We start from the raw sequence: 17,674 nt of genomic DNA, 5'->3' as shown, positions 1-17,674 counted from the left end.
GAAGACACGTGCTCTCCACGAACATAATGTCCTGGAGACAACTGTCAACACTGAACAGACATGGGGTGCTTGGTATGGATCAGAAACTGTTATAGGGCACTGTTATGGGTCCACAAAACAGACACATCCCTGCCTCCTAGAAGTTTTAATCTAGAAGAGCAGAGACATTACATAATCTCATCAATTCTGGTAAATGCAGGGATAAAAAATGCCCAGCGCCAGAAGGTGTGGGAGCATCTTTGCAAGAGTGACATTTAAGCTGAGACCTGAACTAAGAGTAACTTCAACAGTGGGGAAAAGAATATTCCAGGCAGAAGAAACAGTAGGCACAAGCTTGGAGCCCTGGGAGACCTGAGAGGCTGTTGGCATGGCTGAAGAGGGTGGGTGAGAGAGTGTGTAGATACAGAGGTAAGAGAGGAAAACAGAAGGTGAACATGCTGAGAGTTTGCGTTTCATTCCAGGTGTAATGGAGAGTTAGGTCTAAAATCTTATCCAGAGGAATGTCATGCTTGGATTTAGGAGAGTATTCGGGCAGTGATCCAGGAGAGGATAGAAGCTTCTACTAGATTCAAGGCTTCAAGTAGAGGGAAATGGACATATGTGAGTTTCACTACCCAAGAAGGAGGCCATATGGGGAATTCCAGGAGACAAGCCTACTTTTCTGGCATGATTGGAAGAAGGCGCTGTACACCAGGAAAGTGAGTGCTAAAGGTCGTCCCTGACATTGAGTTGAAAATAGACATTGCATAAATGTTAAGAGTTAAAATGTTTAAATTCTACAATAATTTACATCCTATGCTTTATGTAGAAAACCATTCATCAGTGAAAGTTTTTATAAAAGACATTAAACAGCATCAAGTTTCAATTATTTTTAAGGCCAGTGGTTTATCTAGTGTAGTAAAATTAAATTGTTATTCCCAATTTCACTGGGGATTCATGAGGCAATATTTGTATTGCCATAGTTAACGTGATGTGACCTTAAATTTGAGCCAGGAAAGCAATCACTGAATTAATTGACAGGGTACGCCTAAAAGTCGTCAACTGTTTTAAAAAGACCCTCTCTGGCTGGGCGCAGTGGCCTGTAATCCCAGCACTTTGGGAGGCCAAGGCGGGTGGATCACTTGAGGTCAGGAGTTGGAGACCAGCCTGGCCAACATGATGAAACCCCATCTCCCCTAAAACAAAAGACAAAAATTAGCCGGGCATGGTGGCGCACACCTGTAATCCCAGCTCCTCGGGAGGCTGAGGCAGGAGAATCGATTGAACTCGGGAGGCAGAGGTTGCAGTCAGCTGAGATCGCACCACTGCACTGCAGCCTGAGTCACAGAGCAAGCCCATCTCAAATAATAAAATAAAATAAAATAAAATAAAATAAAATAAAAATAAAAAAGACCCTCTCAAAAGGGCTAAGTGTAGACATACCCACATCCACACTTGTTGAGAATGCCCCTCCAAAGAATCCCTGTAAGTATCACTACTTGTTTTATTGCTTGGAAAGGCCCCAAAATTCATTAGCCTTGGTTTCTATAGTCATGGAGGATTTCCATGATTCCTGACACACACTTCCCTTTCCTCAGTGTCCCACTGATTCATAAACTTTCTGTCAAAACCCCCACCACTCTTCCTCTACTTGCTTCTATTCAAGCCTCTGCCTTCTGTCTTCAACCCCAAGTCTCTATCCAGTAAAATCTGTTCCACCGTTAAGAGTCTGTCTGATGAATCCTTAACAGAAAGCACAGATGCTAGAACAGGATTTTCAAGTGGTCTAGGCATCTGATCAACTCTTTTGTCTAGAACAAAAAGGGCTCTCTACCATTGCCACTATGGGAAGGAGATTTTAAAATAAGCTTCCCCAGGATCATTCCATTCTGATTTAGAAAACTCAAGTCTGGGCCAGGTGCGGTGGCTCATGCCTGTAATCCCAGCACTTTGGAGTTTAAGACCAGCCTGGGCAAGATGGTGAAATCCCATCTCTACTAAAAATACAAAAAAATTAGCCAAACATGGTGGCACACACCTATAATCCCAGCTACTTGGGAGGTTGAGCAGAGAACTGCTTGAACCCGGGAGGCAGAGGTTGCAGTGAGCCAGGATAGTGCCACTGCACTCCAGCCTGGGTGACAGAGCAAGACTCCGTCAAAAAAAACAAAAACCAAAAAAAAAACCCAACCCTACCAACATGTTGATCTTGGACTTCCAGCCTCCAGAACTGTGAAAAAATATATTTTGGTTAAGTTATCCCATCTGTTATTTTGTTATGGTCGCCTGAGTAGAGACAGGAGCAGAGCATTGGTGCCTCCCCAACTTGTGTTAATGCGGGTACATCCTCCCAGCCTCTGCCAGCCTTCCCTTCCTCTTCTTCTGCTCTGTGCTTTCGTCCCCTGAACACACAATCAGGAGGCAACAGAGGGGCTCAGAAACAAGAGGTCACTGACTGCTGACCTACAGCAATGTGGTTTTGCTTCCTGTATTGTACTTACCAAAAATTCTGCCCACATAAGGGGAATCTGAACACTTCTTGGAGCAGAAAGGAAGGGCCTTCTTTCCCCTACCCTCAGCCAGGAGCAAGGCTGCACAATTACTATGCTCAAACGTCCCCAAATACAGCCATTTCTTCCTTTTCGGAAGGGCTTTCAAACCTTATTTAACAAGACACGCCACTGCTCACAGGTGCCTTTTCCTCTCTCAAGCCTGGAACTGTGTAATTAGCTAGTGAGGTAGTTAAATGTGTTATCAGAACCAGATTTAAATGGAAATGTGTCCCCAGCCAATTAAACCTCACACTAACCACAGTGCATGTTAGCATCCTCAAACATTTGGTTCTATCTGTTGGATGCTTTCTCTACCTGGTAAACTATGCAAACAACTGCTAACAGGTCAGGGCTTGCTCATTTGCCACGCTTTGTGATATCCTGAGTTTTGTTTTTTTTTTTTTTAATAGGTATACATCTCTGAATTCTCACCCCCTTCCAACAGGAAGCACACTCAACTCAAAACTGGCTTGGGTTTCCTCCACCCCCCTTAGAAACAGCAGTAACATTTTTTGCCGCATTACATCATTCTGGACTTCTTTGCCCTTTTTCGGAGATTCCTGTTTAGCTTACTGAAGAAATGACACAGAATCCCCCTTTAGTCGTATGCTTAGCCAATGGGGATCAATACAGAAATGAGATTCACAGGTAGGAACTACGGGTCTAAAGAAAGCAAGTTAAAGGAATAGTGTGTGTACATGTGTTACAATCTGCCAACTGGTCCCTCTATCCATCACTTCCTTCTCCCCTTAACATGGCAGTTATTTGTTGCTGGAAACAAGAATATGGTCAAAGAATACATTGCTAATCACAGCATTAAAGTTCATCAGGATGATTTGATTTAAGCAAGAAGGGCTAAATAACACAGGTCTGGGGTGAGATGGAGAGATACGAAGCTTGTTGGCTTTTAAATTCACTTCTTTGTTAAATTCACTTTTTAGTTAAATTCCATTTAAGAGTTAGTTAAGTCAAACATAACAACTCAGGAATATTCACAGAACTTCTTTCCCATTAAGAATTCATTTCATTTAGGCCAGGTGCGGTGGCTCACGCCTGTAATCCCAGCACTTTGGGAGGCCGAGACGGGCGGATCATGAGGTCAAGAGATTGAGACCATCCTGGCCAACATGGTGAAACCCCGGCTCTACTAAAAATATTTTAAAAAATTAGCCGGGCATGGTGGCGGGTGCCTGTAGTCCCAGCTACTCGGGAGGCTGAGGCAGAAAGGCGTGAACCCAGGAGGCGGAGCTTGCAGTGAGCCAAGATTGCACCACTGCACTCCAGCCTGGGCAACTGAGAGAGACTCTGTCTCAAAACAAACAAACAAACAAAAAAAAGAATTCATTTCATTTAATACTACAGTTCTTACCTTGGTGGAACCACGTTACCATTCCATTGGATAGTTACCTCTCTCTGCATTGTGGTCAGTTGAGTTCTCTTATGATGACCCCCTGTACGTGCCCACCCAGAAAACTTTGGTACAGATGAAATCAAAGCCCAAGTTCTCTGTCTGGATGGCAGAAATAAATCCAGTTACAATAGAAAAGTAGAGGTGAATGGAATGAGCCAGTTATGTTCTGTTTTTGTCTATTCTACCAATGAAAGGATCACCAAACCTTCAATGAGACTTTCCATCAGTCAATCATCAGGTCAGATGGGGAAAACTAGTAACATGCAGCTGTGACTCAGAAAAAGAAAACACGTACCTGGGAAGCATTATCAATCTTGTCTTAACAACCTTCTGGAGAACACTGGTGCAAACACGTGTTACTGTTTGTCTGAAAACCAAACATTTGAAAATTCTGGAACCAGATTTCTAAAGTCCAGTTGAGTGAGCCCTGGGAAATCTGAGCTAGGGTTCTCAACAACACATCACCAGGGCTACTGAGGAAAACGCAGTGCCACAATAAACCTCCTGTCAATAGGGTGGCATTCACCCTGTTTACCTGAGGTTGGGTGATTATGAGAAGCCTTGGGAGGCAGTGTCATCACCAATTGTTAATTGAGATTCTTTCTTCCTTAGAAAAATGAGTTATTGGGGGCCGGGCATGGTGGCTCACGTCTGTAATCCCAGCACTCTGGGAGGCCAAAGCGAGCAGATCACTTGAGGTTAGGAGTTTCTGATCAGCCTGGCCAATACAGTGAAACTCTTGTCTCTACTAAAAATACAAAAAAATTAGCCGGGCATGGTGGCAACGCATGTAGGCTACTTTGAAGGCTGAAACAAGAGAAATTGCTTGAACCTGGGAGGCGGAGGTTGCAGTGAGCTGAGATCGTGCCACTGCACTCCAGCCTGGGCGACACAGTGAGACTCTCAAATATTATACACACACACACACACACATTAGCCGGGCTTGGTGGCGCGCACCTGTAGTCCCAGATACTAGGGAGGCTGAGGCACGAGAATCGCTTGAACTCGGGAGGCAGAGGTTGTGGTGAGCAGAAATTGCTCCACTGCACTCCAGCCTGGGCGATAGAGTGAGACTCTGTCTAAAAAAAAAGAAAAAAGGACGGGCGCGGTGACTCACGCCTGTAATCCCGGCACTTTGGGAGGCCAAGGCAGGCGGATCACGAAGACAGGGGTTCGAGACCAACCTGACCAACATGGGAAAACCCCGTCTCTACTAAAAATACAAAAAAATTAGCCGGGCATGGTGGTGAGTGCCTGTAATCCCAACTACTCGGGAGGCTAAGGCAGGAGAATCGCTTGAACCCGGGAGGCAGAGGTTGCAGTGAGCCAAGACTGCGCTACTGCACTCCAGCCTAGATGACAGAGTGAGAAGAAAAATGAGTTATTCAGAGAACATTCCAGGACACCTTATCTAATCATAGTAATAATAGTTATAGTAAATACCCAGGTGGTCACCTAACCTCACTCACTTCTGGGTGCACTGCAGAATTAAGGAGTGGGAAGTCACTTCAGAACTCTGTGCCTGTCCATCTAAAGTCAATCTGATTTCTCTACATTTTCCTTTTCTCCAATCATCTTACACCTAAGGCAAATAGAGACCCTGTTATCCTCTACTGAAATAGCTGAGAACATTCGCAAGGGTTAAAGACAGCAAATACTCTACAGCCTCTACAGTTTCCAAGGCAAGCTCAGAGAAGGCCAGGAGAGCACCCTATGAAGACCCAACTCCCAGGAAATCTTTCTTCTCTGTCTCTTTAAGAAACAGCTGGTTCTCTCTGTCAGTGGATACTGTTTTCCCCCATTTGATACACTGTTTCCCCAATTAGGTCTTGTTACTATTTACCTTGGTTATTGTATTAGTCTACGTGGTAATGGTGTTTTGAATAGACTGTCAAAGGAAAAATGAAGTGGGTCTTTTCAAAATCACTTTGCCAAGCAATTCAGGAAACTTGTAATTTAGAAAGCTCAGCGAGGAAAAGTTTTCATCTAACATCTATTTCTTCATAAACTTAAAAAAGAAGTGTTTTTCTCTAATAGAACCACAGCTTTTCTTTAAAAAGAATAAGAAGTTTTAATTTGGGTTTATTTTAGGAATATATCCATTTCTGAATCTACATAACTAATAATTAAAAGCATTATGAAAACAAAAGTTACCTATTAATTGTGGGTTTCTCTGGAAACTGTAAATTCAAAGCTCCTCTTAGTGACCTAAACATATCACTTTAAATGTGAAATTAAAATTGTGTCTCATCAAAAACTAAACTTATCACAGATTATCCAAATGCACACATTTACTAACATCAGTTTCAAACGTTTCAAACATCCCAATAGTATGCTTTAGAAAGTGTTTTAGCAACTTAAGCACTTAAGTTCCATATTTTAAGGACCACTTCAGAATCGAACAGATTTTTTAAATCCTCTAAATCACCCCAAATACTATAAATGGTAATTTTAAATAAAAAAGATTAAACATCCCGTTGGCTGGGCGCAGTGGCTCACGCTTGTAATCCCAGCACTTTGGGAGGCCGAGGCGGGCGGATCACAAGGTCAAGAGATCGAGACCACGGTGAAATCCCGTCTCTACTAAAAATACAAAAAAAATTAGCCGGGTGTAGTAGTGGGCGCCTGTAGACCCAGCTACTCGGGAGGCTGAGGCAGGAGAATGGTGTGAACCCGGGAGGCGGAGTTTGCAGTGAGCCGAGATGGCGCCACTGCACTCCAGCCTGGGCGACAGAGCGAGACTCCGTCTCAAGAAAAAAAAAAAAAGATTAAACATCCGGTTGTATGCAGCTCTCAACCCAATAAGCCAGATAACGCTAGAAATCGGCTTAAAAGCTCTCCATCCACCACCTGCCATAACGTGCACGCTGGCTCTGCCAAGAGCGCCCTGAGCATTCCAGGGGTGGGTGGGATGCCTAACTGCTCCGCTTGCTCTATAGCCCCCAAAAAGTCTAAAACCAGCTGGTGGTGTTTTCAAACGCATACCCACCATCGCCAGCTCCCCAGCCCCCAACCACTGTGCATTCTGGGAGAAAAACAAGGTTTTGATTTAAATTTTAGAAAAACTAAAGTTTAGTTTTACGAAGAAAGCTACTTTAGTGCATGCCATATACTTTTTGGCATATAAAGGAAACCACATGCACATAATGTAAGAAGCAGAGAGGGGTAAGTTGAGGGGAAGATGGCCTGTGGATGAAGTGGCAGGAGGTAGTGACTGCAGCGTCCCCCTGAGGCATGTGTGGTGTATTAAAAGGCCGAAGAGGTCTCCTCTGAGGGAGATGGCCAGGCGGATATAGGATCCAGACTGGAGATATATATATATATATATATATATATTTTTTTTTTTTAGTGGTTCTAGGGTACATAAAAAAATGGTAGAAGAAAATGTTTACGTTGCAGACGGTGAGTAAGAGCGACACAATTAGACATTCTCCACTTCTCTCTCAGAAGAGAGGGGCAGCAGGAATGAGGCTTTCTGGGGAAATAACCTGGGTTTCCACGCAGCCCATAAGCAGCTCATGGGACCTTGAGCAACCCACTAACTTCTCTAAGATTCTTTTGAGTTCCAAAATGAGTGTTTAGTCATGAGCTTTTACACCTTCTGCTCTAAGGAAAGTATTTACAAAGAACTGAGGTTTGGATAGTGGTTAAAAGCAGCCACTGGCTTTCTGTCAATGAATCCTGCGTGGACGCAGAACAAAACAGATTGACAAATTTACGTACGACTTGGTTTATTTCTAATCAGGCAACATTAACTACACAGTGGCAGAGGGTCTACTAGAACCTGGTTCGTATCTCAGAGCAGAATTGCAGATAAGTAAGACATTTGGAGTTATGACTTCCATCTGCAATGGGCAAGGAGAAACGTGAAGGTATCGACCAAATCTACATTTACAGTCCTTAGTAAGAACGACCACAGTCATCATACTAGAAAGGAATGACTTAAGGTATTAGCCTCCGTTCACCATGACAAGAAGCACCTCCAATCTACAAGCAATTTAATGTAATACTGATGAAATATTAAAAGTACGCACTGGATCTCTTCCATAATAAGTAACTTTTCATTCAAGAAGTTAGTATCACTCTCTCTAAATTAATACTGAAGATGTCAATATGTGAAAAGGTTACCCATTTTATTCAAGAGTCCCCCCCCATTTTTTCCCCCTCAAGAGTCCATATTACCTACGATAAAATGGCCAAGGCTTAGGAGAAGTACAGTGTAGCTCCATCAGACAAGGATTGAAATCCTCGGAAACCTTTTAAAAGACATAACCACTGTATCTAAAATCTCCTTCCTTACAGCGAACACCTGACAGATGAAATAAAATATATGACTTCCCTCCAGAAGCCATGATTCAAAAACCTGTTTAAAGAAGCTGTTAAACAACAATTTACCCAAAATAAGAGTGAAGTCACCTTTGCTCAACAGCAAAAAGTGTCCAGAAGGACAAAAGCAAATCCCTTGGGCATATCCCTGAAGTAAATGTCTGAAATGTTAAGACCAGTTCCAGAATTGATCCACCCCAAATATCTGAAATTCCAAAGAATTTTTTTTTGTTTTGTTGTTCAGAGTTCCTGATTACTAAGGTCCCCATGGGGATAATTCCTTCCAAAGATTTGTCAGTAGATCACAACATCTTTACATTCCTACATAATACAACCTTCAGTTTTACTCCAGGTATGGAGGTGGTGGGCATGTGATGCCTGTTTGGCAAGGGCAGGGTGGAGGTAGGGGGACTAATATGGAATGTAAAATACCTGAGTTAGCTTATCAACCTCAGTACTAATGACCTAGACTTCTTTCAAATGCTAATGATACATCTGATTCAAGACACAACAAAGCTAAGGATTTTCAGGAATCTAAATGAATTATATCTACACCCAAGGTCATACAACTAATCAGGGTGAGTCCAGGTCTCAACATACCAAAGCAGTAAGCCTGTCTCTGAAGTTCCAAGGACTTTCATTTTTTCCTTCCATTAAAAAAAATACAAATTCAATATGGAGGCTGGGTTGTACTAACCTACCCACTGCGGACTTTTGAAACTTAGTCCACATGAACTGCTGACGTTATTTAGGGTATTCCTAACCACACCTGGAGGACTTTTCTAAACCACAGACTTCTATATTCTACCTACTGAGCAAGGCACCACCATTAGCCTGTCTTGCAATAATGGTCTCTTTGAAACAAATATATGAATAGCTATAGATGGAGGATGCAGTAAAGAAAACTGATATTCTCACTCCTTTATGGTGACTGTGGTTAAAAAGATGCACTGAATATAAGGAGGTATGTCCTAAGTGCATGACAATTTCGTTTAATCCTTACAGTAACCATGCATCACAATCCCCAGTTTCTAAATAAAATTGAGGCACAGAGAAGGTAAGAAATTTACCAAAGATGGTACAACCAGTAAATGGCTAAGAGAAGAGTCGAACCTGGTGCTGTGGCTCCAAGGTCCATCCCCACCACGCCTAACCCTCCAAATCATGCTTTCTAAATATCATACTCCCTACACAACGTACAAATTGCTGAAATACCTACTTCAAACAGAAGTTCAAAACACAAACCAATGAAGTCCAGTCCTGCCTCCTTCAAAATGAACTAGCAAAAAAAAGAAAGAAAGAAAATGAAAAAAAAAGAGCTCATAAAATGCTTAAGTGATAAGGGGAAAATATTGTGTAAAGGCTTTGCTTTCTCCACTGCACACCATTTTCCTATATTATCCTGAAGTGTTTCCTTATGCCCTGGGCCCCTGTGGTGCTTGCAGATGGTTTCTATTTCTAAATCTCTAAAGCTTTCAGGAATGTATTCCTAGACTTCCAAGCCTGCTCAATCACCACCTCTCAGCACTGATGGCCTTGTTGAGTCAAAAAATCTCAGCTTTCCCTGTTTTTGTTCAAAAATGTACTGAGTGTGGAAAGTCTGTAAAACATTAAGAAATAATTTTTTATGCTATTTAAATCCTTAGAGTGCAGAAGAAAAACACACTATTTCATTCTCTCTGCCTCCCATTTCATCCCATTTCTGACTTCTAGAGGGAAAAGAAGAATGCTGTTTTAATCACACTGCTTCCTTCTTAGGCTTGTGGCTCCTCAAAATTACAACTGAACTATATTCTGGTGAGAAATGGACTCTGTATGGTTGATTTTTACTCTTGAGAACATTTACCAGACATTTGCTCTCATGTGACACTTACCTAGACGTCTGTCTCAAAGGCTGTGGCTGGAAAGGCATTTCACAAAAGCCTTCCTTTGGCAGGCTGGGCACTGCTGTGGTTTCAAGACTACCCTTGTATTTTCTCAAGAGAACTTAAATGCCACCTCTTAAGTTACAAAACTATAAGCAGACCTGGGGAATTCAAGGAAGGTGGCCATCCTGATATGAAATACACTTTCAGGCTAATTCCCATACAATACAGAATTTCAAATATCTACAAACACAAGGACACAAAATAGGAACCATGATATTTGGTCCCCTTTAGGATTGAGACATCCTACACTTCTAACTTAATATTCCTGGGGTCCCCCGGGCTTCATTAATCAAGCTGGAACAAAAATACAGCTGAATATACTGAAATTAGCTAGTGATGTCAATTACACTGAAAGTGTTGATTGACACTTTCAGTTGTTGAAAACACTTTCAGTGTAATTGATATCACTAATTGAGACTGAGAGGTTGAGGAGCCCTTAAGAGCCAGCCATTCCACACTTAATCATTTTTAGACACCATATGTAGTTCTTACTATAACCGCAAAATAGGAATTATTAGATTCTTCAAATCCAGTGTCTACACGATTTCCTGAGAAACCACCCCAAAAACATTACCCCAAAACACATAAAGAGTACCTTATCTTTCAAAATATTCTATTTGCAACCTCACAGTTACTTCCTAATATTTGTCCACTATAATTAAGCCAAAGAGAAAAAGCTCGTGTTCACTGGCTTATCTAAAGTCTTAAGAGATATAATAAATCTAAAGGATTAGATATAATTAGAGAAAATTTGATATATAACAATAAAGATTCCATACCCATTCTCAGAGAATATTCAAGTTGTCTATATACCTACTCAGCGTTTTTCCCCAGCAGTTACCTGGTTTCCAGGGTACCAGCTAAGACCATCATTAAGAAGAGAAAGAAGATGTGAAATGAGTAGGTACAAACTACATTAAGATAAAGGCCTGGATAAATCAAAGCATTTCTTTCAACAGAATCAGATACCAAGGGCAATTGCTTTTGACAAATAATAGTTCACAGGTCTTCTTTGGATATTTTTGAAAAAAAACATTTACAAGAGATCACAAAAATAAGACAGAACAATTTTATAAATCTTTTATTTAGTAGGCATTGTTTATTCCAGCTTGTAAAGTTCAGTAGTGCTTGATGTAAGTTTTTATGCCTGTAGATGAACGTCTTAGCTTAATGCTCCAGGTACACTGGGATAAATTGGAAGCCAGCTTATTAATAGACTTGCTAGGCTTTCCCTTTCAAACACATTTAGAAAGACAGAAATTGATTATGTTCCAAAGACCAGTATCAAAGCACTATAAAATAATATTCTATACCAACCAGTATGATTTCAAGTTATTCATAAGATTTTATAGTGTGTATACACACATATGTATATGTGTGCATTTGTATATACATCACACCTTGTTTTTAAAAATGGATATGGATTTTGCAATTTTCGCAAAACTACCGTGAATAACACAGACATCATTTTAGAGTGATCAAATCTCCCCCAAATGAAAGTTTCTCTCTGATGTCATACTCCGCTTATCTTGACCATGGAATGAAAATGGCTTCAAATTGTTCTTAATTGTGAAATTAAAAAATAAAGAGACAGAACGCATCGCCTCTTGCACTGTAAGATCCAGGAGGATTATGGATCCTGGTAAAGTCAGGATTATGAAGAGGCCTCCAAGGATAGACAGCCTAAATGCTTAGGGCTCTCCCATTGGACCTTTAAACTAGGGTGATGTGGGGAGATAAGGTTCTCTTCTACACGTCACAATGGCAGACTGAGTACCAGTTAAATAACGGAAATGCCACTGTCATTGTTGGTGCATTTTATCAAAAGGCTCCATATTTCTCTACCTGCTAAAGCTTGGCAAAAAAGCTAACTGGCTAAAAGAATAAGTGAACTGATAGAAATTTTTGAATTCGGTAACAATTTTTAAAATTCGATTTAAATATTATCTGACTCAAAAACCTAAGATTTACTGAATTCGGGACATGCTGGTATACATTTGCTATTGAATTTGTTCTATATTCCAACATACCCCTCGCCAAAAACACAACCTAAAGGAAAAGAAAAAAGAAAGAAACCTGTACACATAGCTCTCTAAATCATAATAAACTACTAAATACTAAGGAGTACAATCCTTCTACGTACATGCCACACAGAAGACAGCTAGGCAGCCACCCTGATAGACTGAATGCGGTCAATATCAAGTTCTTATCAAAAAGGACAAAAGAGATGATTTCCATTGCTCCCACGTGTAATTCCACCAGGATGTACTGACAATACTTAAGCATAAAACCCTGCTAAACATAACCTACCACTGCAAAAACTATCATATTTGGCTCCTATTTGATATACACAATAAGTCCCTTTTTGGGTGGTAAAAACAAACTAGCCTGAAAAGAAATCTAAATGGCCATAACCTGGAAAACAGATGACCTGAAAGAAAATCAGCCATCAAAGGTATATCATGGCTTCTGTTAGGTAACGGGAAAAAGGAATCATTGCGAACCTAACCAACCAGCTTCACCCCAACCACTGCCTTCTTTCTCCCCCCACCAGTAGACTTCCATCTGGACGCCATTCGCCTTTTGGAATCCTTAATGAAACAATGAGGTCGGAGTCCAGAGAAAACAGAAAGGGCTAGGATCCTGAGAAGGTAATCATTTTCTTCTCTTCGGTTTTTGTAGGCCATCTTGTTCGAATAAACGCCAAGATGTCTTAATTTTCCCCAAGTGGTGCCACTGGAGGCAACGCCCACGGACAGTTTTGAGGCCACCGTCCCTTAATCAAATGACCAAAAATGATCTGTCAAACGGTTAATTGATGCAAACTAAGAAAGCTACCCTCACTGCAGTAAGATGTGTTACAGGAAAAAGAACAATGAACCGTACTAGAAAGGAAAATAGCAGTGTCCGGGTACAAAATATTTAATCTACAATTTGCCCTCATCATCATCAAGGCAGATCTTAATTTTGGTCAATTGAAATCAGAAAGAAAGCAAAAGATGAGAGACAGCCTGGAAAAGAATAAACACATACACAGGCGGGAAAAACTGTCATTGGTGTCCAAGGGTTTCCCGCAACATTTAGGGCAAACGCCTTTGTTCCTCGGCTCGGGAGGGGAGTGGGTGGCTGGATGATGGAGATGGGATGGGGCTGCCGGGCCCTCCACACCCTGCTCTCCGGCGCATGCGCGAGGCCAAGACAAAGGAATAGGTAATTACAGTCCCGATTCATTCATTTTGCCTGCAGTACTGGGGGTCTGTTCGCCCGGGCTGTAATCCCGCGAGGTGTGGGGGGGGGAGTCGGTCCACACCCCTATAGCAGAAGACCATTTCGATGCTAGCGTTGGGTTTTAGCCCGCCCCACAGTGCGAGTGGCCGCGGGGGAGACAGAGGTGTGTCAACCCTGTACAAGGTACTAAAAAATGCACCCATGTGCGCTGTGCTAATTTCAGCAGAGTGAGAATTACACGAGCAAGGGCTGTCCACCAAGCTCGTTTCAAGGCGGAAATGTCTCTGGGGAAGCAGATAAGGAGCCTGGCCAAGCGTTCGATGAATATTCATGAAAAGAATGCGGTTTGCAGCCGCGCATTGTGCGTGCGATCGGATCCAGTATTCCGCAATTTTTATTTTTCTGGAAATGGAGGGGGGACGGGGGCGGGGGAAGCAGGAACCGGGCACCGGGTTTCAGCTTTAGCGCTTTGGGCAATAGCTGCTCAACCCCAACCCTGAGCTCCCAGCGGGGCTGAGCCCCGTTAGGGCCGCGCGCTGTCAGGTTCAAGCCCACACCCCCCGGGCCGGGGCCCAGGGCGGAGGCGCCCGGCGCATTCTTGGAACCGAAGGCTCGAAAAAACAAACCGCTCCGAGGCAGCCCACAGGTTCGTGGGAAGGCAGTTCCGCCACGGACGAGGCTGGGGCTCCGATCTGCTCGGGAGGTGCTTCTGAGTGCACGTCGCCGTGTGAACCTCGTATTCCTTGGCCCCAGAATCAAACGGGTCGAGAAAACCCGTTTGCCAAAGCAAAAAGCCACCCCCTTCCTTCAGATCGGGCCAGATTCCCGTCTTCTTTCTCCCCGGACTCCCGCCCCACCCCACCCCCACCCTCATCTTTGGCTGCTGCGCCCCTCGCCCTGAGCGCTTTCTCCCAGGCTGGTGAGGACTCGGATGACGGAAGCGCTCCCTTCAGCCCACAGAACGACCTCCCCAGGACTCAACGCACTTAGGGGGTTTCGCATTCGGCAATTCCTCCCGTCACCCGCAGCTTCTCTCCCCGACAGCCCCCTCCCCCCTAGCTCCGGTTACCAGCCTCGCCGCCCCCCTCACCCCTCCACCCTGCGAGCGACCGAAGCCTCCCACTTCTGGGCCCCTCATCACCCGGGATCCCCAAAGTGCGACGGAGCCCTCACAGAGGGACCCCAGGCCCTTGCCGTCCAATCCGGGACCACATCCCAGCTGCCCGCTGCACGAAGGGAGAGCCTGGGGGCTGCGGGGCGGGGCGCGGCTCGGTGGGGGACAGAGGCCCCAGGGTCCGCTGCGGCGTGGGGCCACCGGGCTCGCCTCCTTACCGGCTCTGGGTGCCTGTGCAGCCCCTGGGTGAGCGCGGTGCCGCCGAGAGGCCGGGGTCGCTGGCGTCGTCTGGCTGGTGCCTGGCCGCTGGCGGAGGCTCTCTCCCGGCTCGACGGCAGAGCCCGGAACGAGGAGCCAGTTGGAGCGCTGCCGCCGCCGTCGTCGCCGCTGCCGCTACTGCTGCCGCCGCCGCCGCTGCAGCCTCTGCATTTCTCGCGCTCGCTCCCCCTCCCCTTCCTGCCCAGTGCCCTCCCCCCGCGCGTCCGCCCGCCCAGCCTCCCTCCTCCCGCGCTCCCCGCCCGCCTCTCTCCCCTCCCTCCAGCCCGGCGCCCCGCCCGCCTCCCCTCCACTCCCTCCAGCTCCGTGCTCCCCACCCCCTGCACTCCCTCTCCTCCCCTCCCCTCCCCTCCCTCCGGCGCAGACCCTCCCCTCTCCCCTCCAGCCCGGACACGCCCGCCTCCCCTTGACTCCCCCCAGCTCTGGGCCCCCACCTCCCCTCCCCTCCATCACAGTCACCCCCATTTCTCTGCTATCCTCCATCCTGGTCCCTCCCTTCCCCCTATCTCCCTTCCCCTCCAACCCTGTGCCCCGCCAACGTTTTCTAACTGCCCTCTATTCAGATCCCCCCTCCGCCTCCCCTCTCCTCCCCTCCATTCCCGTGTCCCCCTTCCCCCGCCGCGCCGCCTGGGCTGTCCGTGGGCTTGTCTCTCTCTCTCTCCTCATTTATTTGGAACGGTTGGATAAGAAGTGCTCGGGCTCTCGCTCAGACTGAGGGAGCTGCCTCGAGGTGATATTTGAATGACACCCCCTGGCACCAGCTACCCTTCTCAGACCCCCGTCCAGCCCGCTCCCGACGTCGACTGCGATTCCGCTACCTCGGCGGGCAGCGAGGTTGGGGTGAGCCCCAGCTGCAGGCGCGTCAGGGCGGCGCCGCTGCAAACGAGTTGCGCACCTCGGGCGGCTCCGCACCTGCACCCGCACCCGCGAGGCTGAGCCCCGAAGGCTGCGGCTTCGGGGGAAGTGCGGTCGCCGAGGTCCAGCTGGTGGGGCGAGCGACGTCGCCCCTCGGAGGATGCTCTCGGAACTTGGGAGAGGAAGGAGGGAAGAGAAGAGGGGAAAGGGGCCGTCGATGTTTTTGCTGTCTGTGCTTTAATGGAGCCCACCAGTATTGAGAAGACGGGGTTGGCCGAGGCAGCTGCACGCTCTGCTCGCGAGCGCTCCAGTCAAAGCTGGGGCCAACCACGGCGTGTCCGGGTGCCCTGCGGGGCGGACACTTGGCTTAGCACCGGGACACAGAGTAGCCACCGGGGTTGGGAGATGCGTTCACTTTGCTTACCTGTTGGCAAGAGGACATACAAAAATAACGTAATGTGACATCGTTGACAACGGTAGCTCTTTGATTAGACAAAAGCCAATTTTACCTTCCCGCAAAAGCCAGTTGACGCCGTTGGAACTTTTATTTGCGGCATTTTGGCGCCCTCTGGCTGTGTTTGGATCGCTTTCATGCTCGCCTTGCGTCCCAGCCAAGAAAAAATCGATTGAGTTGCAGGTTGTCCTCAAGATGGTTCTGCCCTCATGACCTGGGCGCGAATTCAGGGACAGGGTCGCCCTCCATAACCGGAGTGACAAACTGTAGCCATACTTAGGGAGGCAGACGTCAAAGGCAAGTACATCTGTATTCAGCCGGGGAAAGGTAAGTGCATTTTCACTTAACAGGAAAATTAACTTATCATAACTTTAACTTACATATTTAAATTAAGCAAAGTGACCATGTCTACTCAATCGCACTAGCGATTTTGCGGTGAAAACACTTGAGGACCCTACTGTACACATTTACAGGTCATAGGAGGCAGCACCAACTTAGATGAACGCATGCCAGCTGGAAATGTTCAAATTTAAACCAAAGGTAAGAAAAAAGCGGGAACTGTTTGTTTTTTTCTTTTTTCGCCATTTAAAGTGAAATAAAAGTTAGTGTAGTAAAATACCAGGGAAGCAAATCACAAATGAGCTTGCCTCCAAAACACTGTATTCTTTTGAATATTTATTTCCCTCACACCAGTACACCATCTATAAAGGCTAAATGGAGGACGCAGGTTTTCCCACCTCCTTTTGGAGACAGATATTTCTTTGTTGTGGGAGGCTGTCCTATGCACTGTAGGATGTTTGGTATTCATTGCTGGCCTCTGCTAGCAGCCAGTACCACCCTCCACACACACCACCAGCACCAGCACCAGCTGTGACACCCAACAATGTCTCCAGATATTGCCAAATGTCTCCTGGGAGGCAAAATCACTCCAGGCTGAAAACCAGTGAGCTACATTTTCTTTCAACCTTTATGAGAAAGTCTCTAGGTTTTTACCCTATCAAATTAGATGAATATTTGCAATGTTATGCTCAAGACATTTCCTGACTTTGTTAGAGGAGCTGCGTACTTGTTCATTTAGCATTCAGGGTTTTTATCCTTGTGATCTTGCCGGCATGTAAATCATCTTAAAATTAGCAAATAGATTTTTTCATTGTATTTGCAGTATAAGCCTGTGGGTGTTATCTTCCTTCTCTATTCTCTTTTTCCAATTTTTCAAAAAAAAAAAAAAAAAAGACACATAAAAATTAATGTTCAGTACCTTCAGCGCTTCCAGCTAAATTTTCATGATGGAGAAAACAAACCTTTCAAAGGTGTGATTGGAATACAGATCACAGGTTACCATAGAAACCAGAGGCAAAAGCTTACACCAACAAGAACTACAGGTCTCCTTAATTTTGTCTTCTATCAGATTTAGTTGTTCTCTTAAAAGGTTGATTTTTTTTAAGGGGGGTGAGAATTCATCTTCAATGAGATAATGATGCAACTGATTGATAGTGCTATTAATCTTTAGAAGCTTTTACAGAATTTGTAGGTTTGCAGCAAATGGTTGCC

General features: G+C 45.1%; 1 protein-coding gene and 1 pseudogene across 2 annotated transcripts in view; one reads left to right on the top strand and one right to left on the bottom strand.

The window, feature by feature from the left end:
• The window catches only part of BASP1 (brain abundant membrane attached signal protein 1), a 60,552-nt gene extending 45,551 nt beyond the window's left edge, over positions 1-15,001 (bottom strand). Inside the window, exon 1 of the mRNA XM_021939251.2 lies at positions 14,757-15,001. The gene's annotated coding sequence lies outside the window, so the exon portion shown is untranslated. The remainder of the gene's footprint in view (positions 1-14,756) is intronic.
• A 272-nt stretch (positions 15,002-15,273) lies between these two features.
• On the top strand, positions 15,274-17,355 carry LOC110743434 (annotated as a pseudogene). The gene has a single exon (XR_002522450.2). The product of XR_002522450.2 is annotated as an uncharacterized LOC110743434 (transcript).
• The last annotated feature ends 319 nt before the right edge of the window (positions 17,356-17,674 follow it).

Source organism: Papio anubis, chromosome 5 (assembly GCF_008728515.1).
Source record: "Papio anubis isolate 15944 chromosome 5, Panubis1.0, whole genome shotgun sequence".
NCBI classification, from domain to species: domain Eukaryota; kingdom Metazoa; phylum Chordata; class Mammalia; order Primates; family Cercopithecidae; genus Papio; species Papio anubis.
This window is presented reverse-complemented; position numbering and strand designations above follow the sequence as displayed.